At 31.9% G+C, this 15,001-nt stretch overlaps 1 protein-coding gene across 1 annotated transcript in view; it reads left to right on the top strand.

The window, feature by feature from the left end:
* Positions 1–15,001, top strand: part of LOC149059157 (uncharacterized) — a 244,073-nt gene that overhangs the window by 206,723 nt on the left and 22,349 nt on the right. The gene's annotated exons all lie outside the window — the stretch shown is intronic.

Genomic DNA, 15,001 nt, shown 5'->3' with positions numbered 1-15,001 from the left:
TTAAAACGACCATCGCCGAGAACTAATGTTCATCATTCTGCACACAGGGGTATATCTTGGACGGACGAGCTGCCGTGGTTTGGATCGATGTCCGTGGTTGTGAAATGGCAATTGACAGTTATAAATTTATAATTGTTTAAGAACGGTTTACAACGTCAATAACAAAATAGTTACAACGCAGGTAACCAATGCAGAATTGACAAAAACAACAGTGTGGCTGATTAATTAATTAATTATGATATTGAGATATTGTATATGATATTATATTTTCACGGCATTAAACCTTAAAGTTTTGAATGTCTCATGTGGGGACCACTAAAGGTCAACTTTTGGCTATTACCGACTCCCAAACGAATTGATAGACGCTCGAACACGGTTTTCAAATATTGCCGCCTTCGATGAATTACCACCACACCCGCGGTAGGCCTCATCAAAAACCCTTTATCATTAATCCACATATCGCGACGTCAATCGTATTGCCTACTCATATCGTCTACCAGTTACCATTATGGTAGGTAGTGCGACATTACAGGCATTACATTACATTACTCTCCGAAATCGGTATTCACTTGACGTGACTGACTTGCTAGACATTTAAATACGACATTCGGCTTTACGCTTTTCGTAACAGAACAAGACTGGACCGTATCGACTATTAAACTCGAATTTCAAATTTACCGCTTTCTAAACGATACCTCCACGCCTTATCAGAAATCGTTATCACTTCTTACGACATTTGTTTTGACCGACGAGTACGGCCGTGACTTTAATAATATTGTAACGACTCTGTATCCACCATCGGTACCCACTTTTCGCTAACAAAGGGGGGTCTGGGGGTCTCTCATTATTAAATAATATATTGTTAACAAATGTTGATAAAGCCATCCGTATCGTACCTACGTCTTTTAATGTCTTCTAACAATATATTATGTGGACGACATTATCGTACATTATATGATGTCATGTTACTTTTGACGTTAAAATAATACTAATGCAGTACCATGTACAAATAATATTTAAAAATAACTCTTGATGATATAGGTATTGTTTAGGTATGTGTGTAATTCACTTATTTATTCACTTATTTACGTTGGACATTTTTAGGTCTGTCGGTTTCATTTCATTTTTATTGGTACTTTTTAACATTTATCCTTTAATTTGTATTGTGACAGTGTGGCTGATTAATTGACTAATTATGGTATTGAGATATTGTATATGATACAGCATTAAACCTTACAGTTTTGAACGTTTCATGCGGGGCCCACTAAAAGGTCTACTTTTGATTACCAACTCCCTAACGAATCGATAGATGCTCGAACACGGTTTTCAAATACTGTCGCTTTCGATGGATTACCACCTCACCGTGGGCCCCATCAAAAACCCTTTATCATTAATCCGCATATCGCGACGTCAATCGTATTACCTACTCATATCGTCTAGCAGTATGGTAGGACGTAGTGCGACGTAATTTTGTTTTAATTTTATACTTTGCCCCACCCGGTAACGGTGACATATTGTTATATGACGTATTACCACGGCAGCATAAAGTTCTTGCATTTTATTCAAGTTTTTATAATAACTGTAATGATTTGTCCGTTTCGCAATAATTATTGTTCAGTGTACAGCAACAATACCTGTCAGTTTCATTTCGTTTTTACTGGGACTTTTTAACATTTATCCTCTTATTTGTGTTGTTTTACTGCTTTACAATTCCAAATTGACCGTTTATTATATGACTGATGAACATATAGATGAATTAATATAAAGATTATAAACATGTATATGTATGAATACACCAATTAAACGTTCTTCCGTTTTTTCTACTGCTCATAACAATATACAATTGAATATTCCGTATTTTAATGTTGTTTAGGTAAATAGTTCACACGCACAATAAGTAGAGTTACATTTATTTATATAAGTTATATCTCACTTTTATTTAAAATATACCAATAACAGACGAACAAAACACATTATGGACTTTCTTATTAAATATTTTATAACTCTTATATATCTTATTGATTTCGGCTGTGGATTGCATTAATGTTAATTAGGTAAAACCGTGTTTTAATCGTATTGTACATACTAACGAACACATACACGTCTACATTAAGTAGTGTTACAATTTTAATGTTACTCATAACACATTGGTATCTAGGTACTTTGACTACAAACAGTTAAAACCACCAGTTGAGTTCTGCTAAATGGATTTCTACTGAATTCTTTATTTGTGAGACGTGTACCAGGGATTCCATCGTTCCAAATTCTGTAATCGGTGCCTACACTTAATGTTGTAGAGTCAACAACAAATTTTGTTTCTGCAAAACTTATAGGCATATTAAACACTTATAAATAAAAATTATTATAAAGATTATGAATATGTGTGTATGAACACGCCAATTAAACGTTCTTCTGTTTTGTTCTACTGCTCATATAAATTACAATTGAATAATATGTACAATAATATGTTGTTAAGGTATAACTGTATGGAACTGTATGTTTCTTTTGCATAGTTCACACACACACAATAAGCAAGGTTACAGTTATTTATAAGTTATAACTCACATTTATTTTAAATGTGCCTTTAACAAATGAACAGAACACTTATCCATTTCACAGTAAGTTATAATGGACTTTCTTTCATAAATCTCACCTCAGCACATTCAAGTAGATTAACAAATATCAAAATTTCATAACACATCTTATACCAGTTTTGTTCAACTGACTACTGCTGTTATTGATTATGTTGCCTATGATTGTATTAATATTAATTAGGTAAAACACACACACACACACACACACACCTACAATAAGCTGCAGTGTTACAATTTTAAAGTTACCTAGCTACTCATAACTCCCTAGGTACCATATCAATTTATACTTATACGTTTTCTTACACAGTTAATTGTCTGGATATACATAACTAAGGCCGTATTTAGGGGGGAGATACAGGGTACTGTTGCCCCAGGCAGCTGAGAGGGCAGCTAATTGTATTTTTTATAATGATTAATGAGGCGTATTTTATTATTTTTTTTGCCCCTTGGTGTCAAATTCTTAAATACATACATAAATACATGTTGAGTTCTGCTAAATGGCTTCATCATTCCACATGCTGTATTCTTTTCAATGATCCCTATATCGTTAGATTATTTCAATACTTTATTTGCCGTGTTGATAGAACTAATTGTACGTTGTAAATGCTTAAGTTAACTTAATATTTGAAATTTGTTTATGTAACCTTAACATTATATATCACCATGAATTGCTGTTAACATATTAATAATGTATTGTAGTATAGTAGGCACTGATAATTAATTTCACTATGTTATATAGATTTAAAAAATAATGTGTAATGTATATTTTAATGTTGTTATACAACAATATAACGTTTATTGCTATTATACACTGCGAAAATTCTACTGCTCAAAACAAAATATAATTGAATATTTCTATTGCATAGGTCATACACAAACACACACACTGTGTGTGACAGACAATAAGTAGAGTTACAGTTATTTGTAAGTTATAACTCACTTATAACAAAACACTTATACATTTTACAGTATGTTATAATGGACTTTCTTTCATATAAGTACACTGTAGGTACTCACATGATACTACAAGTATCTGATATAAATATTCTGCATACAGTATTATATATTTAGTGTTTAAATTGCATAATGTAGATACAAATACAATACACACACACACACACCAAAGGCTTCAGCCCCTCACATATATTTTCAATCACTGCCTCTTAGAAGTTCTTTATCGCCCTTTATACACTATAAAAATTTGCTAATTGCAAGGCAAGTAAAACTTAAAAATAAAAAATAAAACAATAATGAACTTTTATAAGTATAGGTAACAGATTTAATACAGTTTTTACATTTTATATTCTTATTTTTCTATTTAAAATAATTTCGTTGTCAACAATATAACATCTCTATCAATATGAAATATTGCTTATTTCGAAAACCGTTCCTTTGACATAATAGTAGATTTGAGGTAATTGTTATTTCTTCTCATTGCAGAAAATGGCCGTTGCAAGTAGACGGAATTGACCTGAAGAGTGAAAGCCAATTGAATCATTTCAAAAAGATTTGGAACTGTATCTTTAGATATATTATAGTAACTCATTTCATCATATTTTTCAAAACAATCATCTCACATTTCAATTCATAAGGTATAACTTCAAACAAATATTGATTTATAAGTAATGATGATCCTTCAAAGTTAACAAGTTTTCTATTATTCGTTTTTTTAATATAAAGCTTTGCGTGGTTTTTAGGGGGACTTTGAATTTTTAGGGGGCTTAGCCCCTACAGCCCCTCCCCCATTACAGCGCCTATGACAGACACCCACACTTACACCTACACTAAATGTGTTACAACTCACAACTATATCAACTTATACTTATATGTTTTCTTAAACAGTTGTTTGTCTGTACCTACATACATAACACATCGGTACCTAGGTATTTTAACTACAAACAGTTGAGTTCTGCTAAATGGCTTTCTACTGAATTCTTTATTAATTGTAAGATGTGTACTAAGGATTTCATCATTCCACATGCTATACTCTTATCAATGCTCCCTATACTTTAGAACTAACTGTACATCGTATATGCTTAAGTTAACTTATTATTATGTATCACCATGAATTGCTATTAACATATTAATATCATATTTCATAACAATATATTATTCACATTGTATTTTTTGTTGTCTTAAACACGCCATTTATAAGATAAGAATTGAAAAAATAATGTTTAATGTATAATGTACATATAACTTAATGTTGTTATATAACGTTTATTACTATATACGCCGTGAAAATTGCTGATTTTATATGTAAGATAAAGCAAGTTATCAGTGGTCAAAAAAGTAGTTCTTCTGTTTTGTTTTACTGCTCAAAACAAAATACAATTGAATAATTTGACCGTATTGATATTGAACTATGTTTCTATTGCATAGTTCACACACGCACTCAATAAAAGGTAGAGTTACAGTTATTGTACATTTAACAAATGAACAAAACACTTATACATTTTCACAATATAGTTTATAATGGACTTTCTTTCATACAATTACATAGTACTCACATGATACAAATATTCACCTCAGATGGCATCAGACTTACCATATAATTTATAGTATCTACACTTACTTTTATAAATATGAATGTACAAACTAATCAACTCATCTTCTTATATCTATATTTTAACCTAACCGTACTTCAATTGTATTGCACATAGACGCAATTAGAGTAAAAAAATTGGGAGGCCTTCAGCCCCTCACATATATTTTTCAATCACTGCCTTTTAGAAGTTATTTTCCACTCTCTATACCACCATAATATTATGATGTCATGTTACTTTTGACGTTAAAATAATAGTAATGCAATAATAATAATAATGTACCATGTACAAATAATATTTAAAAACAACTGTTTCTGTTTGCTTTTAAAATGTTAAAATGTCAGTTTTGGTTCGACTTTGTGTGATCTGTATAAACGTTGACGGTGTCGATGGCGTTTCCATGCGTGGGTATTTATCATGTACCTACACTATACACTCTTGATGATGTAGGTATTGTTAAGGTATGTTTAACGGAAAATGCGAAAAAGGTCATAAACTGGGAACTGGTTTTGCTGTGCACGAATCAATTATACATTCAGTAAAGGAGTTTAGAGATATAAATCCGAGAATTACAACTTTAACAATTAAAACAGACAATTTTGACATGGTATTAATCAACGCGCATGCTCTAACTGAGGATAAGAATGAAGAAGAAAAAGAGCTGTTTTATGCAACACTAGAAGATACGTTTAGCACGTCAAAAGGTGATATAAAATTAGTACTAGGTGATTTCAATGCAAAAATAGGAAGGGAAGAGTGCTACAAATCGACTATTGGAAACTACAGCCTACATTCCAGCACCAACGACTTCGCTTTAGGAAAGGGTTTGGTGGTCAAAAGTACTATGTTCCAACGAAAAGACATACATAAATATACATGGATCTCGCCGAATGGGAGACATAAAAACCAAATTGACCATGTCCTAATAAATAATAGATTCAAAAATAGTATCCTGAATATAAGAACTTTACGGGGAGCTGATATGGACTCGGACCACCTATTGGTTGGTATATGGATGAAAGTAAAAATTAAGAAGTATAAGAAAGGTAATCTAACAAACAAAGGACGTACCGATATAAATAAACTAAAGGACAAACAAATATGCAAAGAGTATGTAGAGTGCTTTCAGAATATTATTAAAAGTAAACAACTAGATATAGAAAGAAACTTAAATGTTGATAAAAAATGGGAACATGTAAAAGAAAGCATAAATGAAGCATCATCTAAAGTCTTGGGAAAAAAAGTATCGAAAACAAAACCATGGTTCAATACGATTTGTGAAGAAGCTGTACAAAGAAGAAAATTAGCAAGACAAGAGTGGTTAATTGACACTAACAACGAAGTAACGCTGAGAAGATTTAGAACTCGCCAAAAAGAAGCCAGCAAGATATTGAGATGTGAAAAGAGAAAATACGTTCAAAACATATTAGTAACAGCAGAACTCGATTATAAAACACACAGAACTGGGGATATGTATAAGCGAGTGAATGATCTCAGAGGTGGATACAAAAAGAAAGAAAGATTTCTAAGGGATGATGATGGCTTCCTGATAACTACAAATGAAGAGTTGGCAAAGAAATGGGCTAGCTACTTTGAAAACTTTCTAAACTGTGAAGAACCGAACTTGGAAGAAATAAAATTACAGATAAACATGCTAAAGAATAACAAATCCCCCGGAGAGGATGACATTCAGTCAGAGCTCTTAAAGGAAGGCGGAGAGGAAATGGTAATGTGGTTATGGAAGGTAATTCACGAAGTCTGGACAACTGAAAAAATGCCTAAAGAGTGGAAGACAGCGGTGATCTGTCCAATTCATAAAAAGGGAAGTAAACAAGACTGCAATAACTATCGTGGGATAGCCCTCTTAAACGTGGCGTATAAAATTTTTTATTAACAATTTATTAACAAGAATAAAAACAAAAGCAGAGCAAATTATTGGCAATTACCAAGGTGGCTTCAGACCGGGAAGATCGACCACAGACCAGATATTTATTTTAAGACAAATATTTCAAAAAATCTGGGAGTTCGATAGAGAAATACACGTTCTTTTCATAGATTTTAAGAAGGCGTATGATAGCATCCATAGAGAAAGCTTAATAAACATCTTGAGAGAATTCCATTTCCAGGACAAGCTTATAAAATTGGTTGGGATAAGCATTTTGGATACATTTGTCAAAGTTAAGGTTGGAAATACAAACTCAGACCCAATTTTAGTTAAATCGGGATTAAGACAGGGAGACGCTATGTCACCAATCTTATTTAATATAGTAGTAGAGAAAGTCGTAATAGAGATGAATATTACACCGCAAGAAGGAGTTAAATTCCAGGAATCGTCCATAGGACTTCTGGCTTATGCAGATGATCTGGTGATCATGGAGGATTCACAAGACGGACTAAAAGATTTATTAAACCGGCTGGAGAAAGCAGCACTGAAAGTTGGACTCCATATCAATGAGGACAAAACGGAATATATGGTAGTAGGAAGACGAGACACTATAAGATTATATCCAACTCTTAACATCAACAACCGAAATTTCAAAAGAACAAGACAATTTAAGTACCTAGGATCCATACTTTCAGAGAGAAATGAAATCGAAATAGAAATAGGAACAAGAATTCAGTCAGGAAATAAATGCCTTTATGGTCTTGCGAAATTACTGGGATCAAGATCACTTTCAAGAGAGTTAAAATTACAATTATACATCACATTAATACGACCTGTTATTACTTATGGAGCTGAGGCGTGGCCATTAAGGAAAAGTGATGAAAGAAAACTCTTAGTTCTGGAAAGAAAAATACTGAGGAAGATCTTTGGACCAGTAAAGGACAGGCTTAGTGGGGAATGGAGAATAAGGAAGAATGATGAACTAGAGACACTCTTTCATAAACCCAGTATACTCGAAACGATAAAGAACAAAAGATTGCTTTGGGCTGGGCATGCCTGGCGTAGTCAAAACCCACTCATACGTATGGTACTGGAGGAGAACCCTAATGGAAAAAGACCGCTGGGAAGACCACGTCGGAGATGGGAGGATGGAGTTAGGGATGATGTGAAAGCATTAGGTGGAGGAGAAGATTGGAGATTACAGGCATCGAATAGAGAAAACTGGAGGCAAGGATGTATGTCGGGATGGTCATAGTGGCCGAGTTTACCGAAGAAGAAGAAGAAGGTATGTGTGTAATTCACTTTATGTCATTGGCACGTCGGACATTTTTACGTTCATTCTTACCAACACAAGTAGTCCGTCGGTTTCATTTCATTGTTATTGGTAATTTTTAACATTTATCCTTTAATTTGTATTGTTTTGACAGTGTGGCTGATTAATTGATTAATTATGATATTGAGATATTGTATATGATATTATATTTTACGTTTCATGTGGGTCGACTTTTGATTACCGACTCTCTAATACGAATTGATAGACGCTCGAACACGGTTTTCAAATAGTGCCGCCTTCGACGGGTTACCACAAAAACCTTTTATTATAAATCCACATATCGCGACGTCAATCGTATTAACTACTCATATCGTCTACCATTATGGTAGTGCAACATTACAGGCGCTATGTACAAAATTCTAACCATACAGTCTCCGAAATCGGTATTCACTTGACGTGACCGACTTGCTAGACATTTAAATACGGCATTCGGCTTTACGCTTTTCGTTTCGACATTCATAACAGCACAAGACTGGACCGTATCGACTGTTGAACTGGGATTTCAAATTTGCCGCTTTCGAAACGATACCTACACGCCTCATCATAAATCGTTATCACCTGCTACGACTTTTGATTATTGATTGACCGGCGAGTACAGCAATGATTTTAATAATTCAAACGACTCTGTCTCCGCCATCGGTACCCACTTTTCACCGACCAAGGGGGTCTGGGGGTCTCCCCCAGCTAGCACGGAGGGCTAGTCTTATAATATAAAACGTGAATCCCTATATATATCGCTCTAAGCAACCCATGGAAGAATTACGTTTTTCTTCCATGGGTTTCTTAAGACCGGCCAATCGCGTTACTTCCTCGCGGCGGCGGCCGAGCTATCACGATTTTTCGGTTATCGTATCACTCATCAGTCACAGATATCGTGTTTTAGATTTTTCGAAACGTTTTACGCTTATTTTTTTTCCACTTTTTACTCGATTTTTCTGCTTTTACGCCCTTTTCCGTCGCCTTTTTTTTACGTTTAATTCAAGCGCGTTTCTTTTAAAATCGAAAACGCGGCCGACTTTCGTTTTTATCGTTTTTTTTTTTTCGTCTTTAAGACCGCCGACTGCTCTTTTTTCGCGTAGTATACTCATTTTCGAACCCGTAGACGTGCGGTACCTACCTATTGTACTGATAATAATAAATATTATACTGTTTTTGTTTGATTCAATAAATATTGTTTTAAATACGTTTAATTCTGTCTTTTTTCTGTTCGAAATCCTTATTTTAAGCTCATGTCGACGGTGTTTGAGTGTTCCTACTTTTTATAAATTATTACAAAAACGGCTACTCGGTTAGTAGCCAAATATTTAACACAGCACATAAAAGGTGCGACTACATGTGATATAATAATATGTAATATTTATTTACACTTTTGTTCGTCGACGGCTCAAAGAACGTAATCATATGCTGTCGATAGGTGAGATAGGTGTAATGAGTAGTCTACGACGGTAGTTAATCGACAACCGTAGTATCTGTGTATATGTAATCTCTTTAAGGTTTTTATATGTTTAAATTGATTAAATAACTACTCGGTTATACCATGAAAAGAATATTTTGGTGGTAATGTTAATAATTTAGTTCATTGACGGTGTTATAAAAGTGAGTATGTACTGCTACGGATGCATTATTAAATATCATTACTTATAGGCAATGTAGTTTTTATTCATTTGTGGTAATTAAATAGTTACTAAATTACACCAGTAGTAGAATATTTTTTGGTAATAATATGGACAGTTTTATTTATTAACGGCTGTATGAATGTCATTCATGGTACGGATAAAACATTAAATATTATTGTTGATAAATAATTTAGGTTCTATGAGTAGTCTATATTTTTGCACATTTGTGATAATCAAATACCTACCCAAATTTACCAGAAAAAGCATATTTTGGTAATTATATTAACGCTTTGGTTCATTGCCGGCTCTATTATTGTCAGCGTGTTATTAAATATTACTGTTTATAGGTAAGTTAGCTACTGTGAAAAGCCTATTGTTTTTAAATATTTGATAGATTTAAATAACACTTAAGTTCATTGACGGTGTTAGTTATGAAAGTCTATATGTACTGAAACGGATACAGTATTAAATTATGCTTTTGATGGGTAAGGTAGATTCTGTAAGTAGGTTATCTATATTGGTTAGGTTAATTATTTAACCAAGCCCACAAATGTACATTAATGTAATATAATAGTATAGTCATAAAACATAGTGTTGACAACATGAAATGGTATTTTTATTAAATAGTATACATACATGCATATGTTAAACTTCCTTATTTTGACAAATTGTGTAAAAATCATTAGAATTAGAATAAATTAATAAGCAAATTTAGTTAAACCAACTTCAATAGTTTTATAATAAAATTATTCAAACATAGACTATCAAAATAAATAAAAAATAATATATTGATATTACACTACATTTAGAAGTAACGACTAATTGTAAATTATTTAACATTTACCTAGAACTTAATTATTTAGCTGTGTATATATATTTTTAAAATATACACAATGATTTTGTATATATTACAATATATGTTTTTATTTTATTTTACACCTAACAAAAAAGAAATTGCTGTGTATTCACATGACTTCTTGAATCTTGATTAATTTTGTTAATTACAATATGCAATAAAATAATGGTAGGTTTACTAAATGTTATGACTAAGCAGTGAATATAAACATAACTTAGTACAATATGAACAGAATCATAGATGGACAAATAGTATGAACACATCAATTAAAAACAAACATACCTACTATATTATAAGGTTAACTGACACATAATTCACACGTTTAAACGTTTTTAGTATTAATATTTTAATCGCCGCTACATAAAAACGGGGAGCCGTAAAATCCCGGAAAAAATAATCTAACGGACCGTATATATCCGGAAAAAATAAGTATAGTCCCGGACCGTAGGAATCCGGAATAAAATATTTTTCGGACCGTATAATTCCGGAATTTAAAAATAATCGAACCGTATTGTCACGGACCGTAGAAATCCGGAATGTATACTCCCGGACCGTATTCTTCCGGAAAGAATAAATACAAAGACTGTATAGTCCCGGACCGTAGAAATCCGGAATAAAATAATGTGTTCAAAGTCGTTGCGTTCGCGTTATCAACTGGCAGTCTGTGATATCGTTATCACTGTGCTGATAGTATTCTCGCGTGTTGTTGTCTAGTGAACCGCGAAATAAGGCTGGTTGATAACATGGTCGACAAAAAAGAACAAGGGCTGAACGCTGAAAGAGGCGATGACTATCAAAGCATTCAAAGCCCCGACTTATGTAGAGTTGGTGAAACTCGTAGCTCAACTGAAGGAGCATAGTACAGAGTCGCTGGCGTTGCGGTATGAGGTCGAGTCCCTGCGGAAGGTGGTAAACCCTGGCGATGTGACCGCGTATTAGGAAACCCAAGACGTCACAGAGCGCCTTATGAATACCACGTTCTCATCGGCCAATTTCAAATATCCCGCTTTTTTTTATCATTTATCAATTAATCAATTAGGATTTAAATTATTTATTTAAATATCATTATAATATTATTATGCTATTTAATTAACAAATAAAAAGAACTATTTAGTAGGAATAGTTTAATGTTATATTTTTAGTTTATACACTAATGTTATTGTTTCCTGAATATTATTTTTAACCTTACCTACTATTAAAAAAAATATTAATATTTAAAAAAAGTTATTTCTGGTCAAGTAAACAATATTTGCACTATATTAGATTATTTAAATTAGGTAGGTACTAAGGCTTTGGGTAATGTGGTAGTCTAGTTCATTGATTATTGAAAAGCTCTGTTATTATTTTCAATTTTCAATTTGTATAATTCATTATTACTACACTTACATCATCAGTGTTCTGCATATAATATTTTTTTACACATTTATTAAAGGAGTAAACTTATATTATTAATAGCACTATATTATGATTATGTGTATTTAATAATAATATGGTATAACCAATCAAATTAATTCAACTTTTTAAAATGCTATGCAAGTATTATGTATATTCCGTGCCACGAGAGAAGGAACCCGTGTCCCGACCAAATAGCAACCGACTCCGCGCATCCCCCACTTATTTGACATATCGAAAGCGCGAACTGTAGAGGATAAAGTGGGGGAAATAGAGCTTAGTAACGCTAGCTGCCGTCAGTCTGCATGCGCGAAACGGGTTTCTTCTCTCGTGGCACGGAGTATACACAAATTTTAAGGTAAGTAAAAAATAATACATACATGCCTACCTTCATATTCCAAGGTAGGTATGGGTTACACAATCATTGAAAATATGTAAATATATTTACAAACATTTAAAACTGTCAACATATCTTAAAGTATTTTTTTTTTATTATGATGGGCCCCCTCACATCTTAAACTTATGTCTATGCGCAGTACTTAGAGGTGTAAAAGCTGGAAAACAATTGTAGGTATCTACTACATATGGCACATTAGTTGAGCTCTGAATATGATTCAATTGTCCTGAATGTAAAAATGACTTCCTAAATAAATAAAAATGTACTAACAAAATTAAAAATTTTAACCAAACTGATAATACTTTATACATTATAGGTGTTAAAATCTTCTATATAGCTTATAGAAAACAGTTATTATAAAATATACCATTCAATTTTCTTATAATTGGATATGGTAACAACTTTGAACTCTGTTTTATTTTATTTGACAAACAATTAAACAATTTGTTATATTACATTAATAACTGTTTATTTTATGATGTAGAGAAATTCATTTTCTATACATTTTGGTACATACTTGGTTTTATATATTGATGTCCATAACATAGATAGGTTCCTACTAAGTTTATTATAAATTATTTATTTATTTACCTATTTATTATAATCCAAATATATCAAACTGATAACAAAAAAGTCAGATTGTGTATTAATTGACAATCAATTAATAATTTGTCAACACTTCAACAAGAATGTTGTATTGAATATTGTTGTCATATTAAACTAAAATGTTATGTTTCTGTTCTCTTTGTAACTTAAACTTTAAGTTGTTACTTGTTAGTGTTTATAGCATCTTAATATTTTCATTAGGTAGGTATTTTTAAGTTGTGGTTGTTTGCATTCTTGTTTGGTAGGTATTTAACTTGGTCGTTTTTTTCTGTTTCTGCATTTCTGAATAATCAATTATATTGTATTGAGTATTCATAATGGACGAATTCATTAAGTTTTTAAAAAACAATATCATTATTGCTGTTCTATCAAATGAAATATCTAATATCAATGAAAAAACCACAATTCTTAGAGCAAATATTAATTATGTAAATGAAGTTTGAGAATTTCATAATTTGATTGGTTATACCATATTATTAAATATACATAATTATATAGTGCTATTAATAATAAGTTTACTCCTTTAATAAATGTATAAAAAAATGTTATATGCAGACCACTGATGATGTAAGTGTAGTAATAATGAATTATACAAATTGAAAATTGAAAATAATAACAGAGCTTTTCAATAATCAATGAACTAGACTACCACATTACCCAAAGCTTTAGTACCTACCTAATTTAAATAATCTAATATAGTGCAAATATTGTTTACTTGACCATAAATTACCTTTTTGTAAATATTAATATTTTTTTTAATAGTAGGTGCTGTTAAAAATAATATTCAGGAAACAATAACATTAGTGTATAAACTAAAAATATAACATTATCAAATGCTAATAATAATTAATAATATCGGTACCTAGTACATAAGTGCACCACTGTTATAATATATTGTTCAACTCAAAACTTGAAAATCGCATAATATTTTTTTTTTAATTTTTCTAAAATTGTTCTAATGAATTATTAACAAATCCAAAAATTTTTTTTGCACCATTCATGTAAAGATACAACTACCTATTTCTTTAGTTTGATTTATTAAGCTAAAAAAAAAAAAAACAACAATAAGTACATATATTATTGTTAGAGCATGAACTTTTAATTGATATTAAAACATTTAAGTAGGTTTGGTATCTACGTTAGGAAGAACCTAGAAAATCTAGTACTTACTGGACTAAGTATAATACACTTAGTTCAGGAAGAAATGTTCACTCTATAATATAGTTACATATAGTATAATATAGTATTATTGAATTATGAACATATCATAGTTCATTATATCATTTAATTTATTAATTACTTAGTTAAACTATTCCTTCTTCTTCTTCATCAGCTTGGCGGTCCATTCAGGCCATCGCTGCCATCAAAATCTCTCTCCACCTCTCTCTCTGATATGCTGTTTCTAAAGTTGCGTTTTGGTCTATCATTTTTATATCTTTGGCAACTACGTCAATCCATCGGGTTTTGGGTCTTCCTAGGGGTCTCGTTTTATTTATTTTATTTATAAGTACATTTTTAATTAACTGTCCATCTGCCCTCCATGCATGTCCGAACCATTCTAGTCGTTTTTTTCTAATAAAATAGAGTATGTCTGGCTTATTATAAAGAGACTTTATATTTTCGTTGCTTCTTCTTTCGTATGTCTGTGTTTCTGGGTTGAAGATTGGTCCATAAATGGTTCGTAACACTTTCCTTTCGAACGTGATAAGTCTTCTGCTATCACCTTTAGTCAACGACCAGGTTTCACCATTGAACTATATGATAACTGGAATGCTC

The sequence above is a fragment of the Diuraphis noxia genome, unplaced genomic scaffold (assembly GCF_037042655.1).
Source record: "Diuraphis noxia isolate RWA-SAM2 unplaced genomic scaffold, SU_Dnox_SAM2 contig0001, whole genome shotgun sequence".
Lineage (NCBI taxonomy): Eukaryota > Metazoa > Arthropoda > Insecta > Hemiptera > Aphididae > Diuraphis > Diuraphis noxia.
Note: the sequence above shows the minus strand (reverse complement) of the source record. Positions and strands in the feature narration are given on the sequence as shown.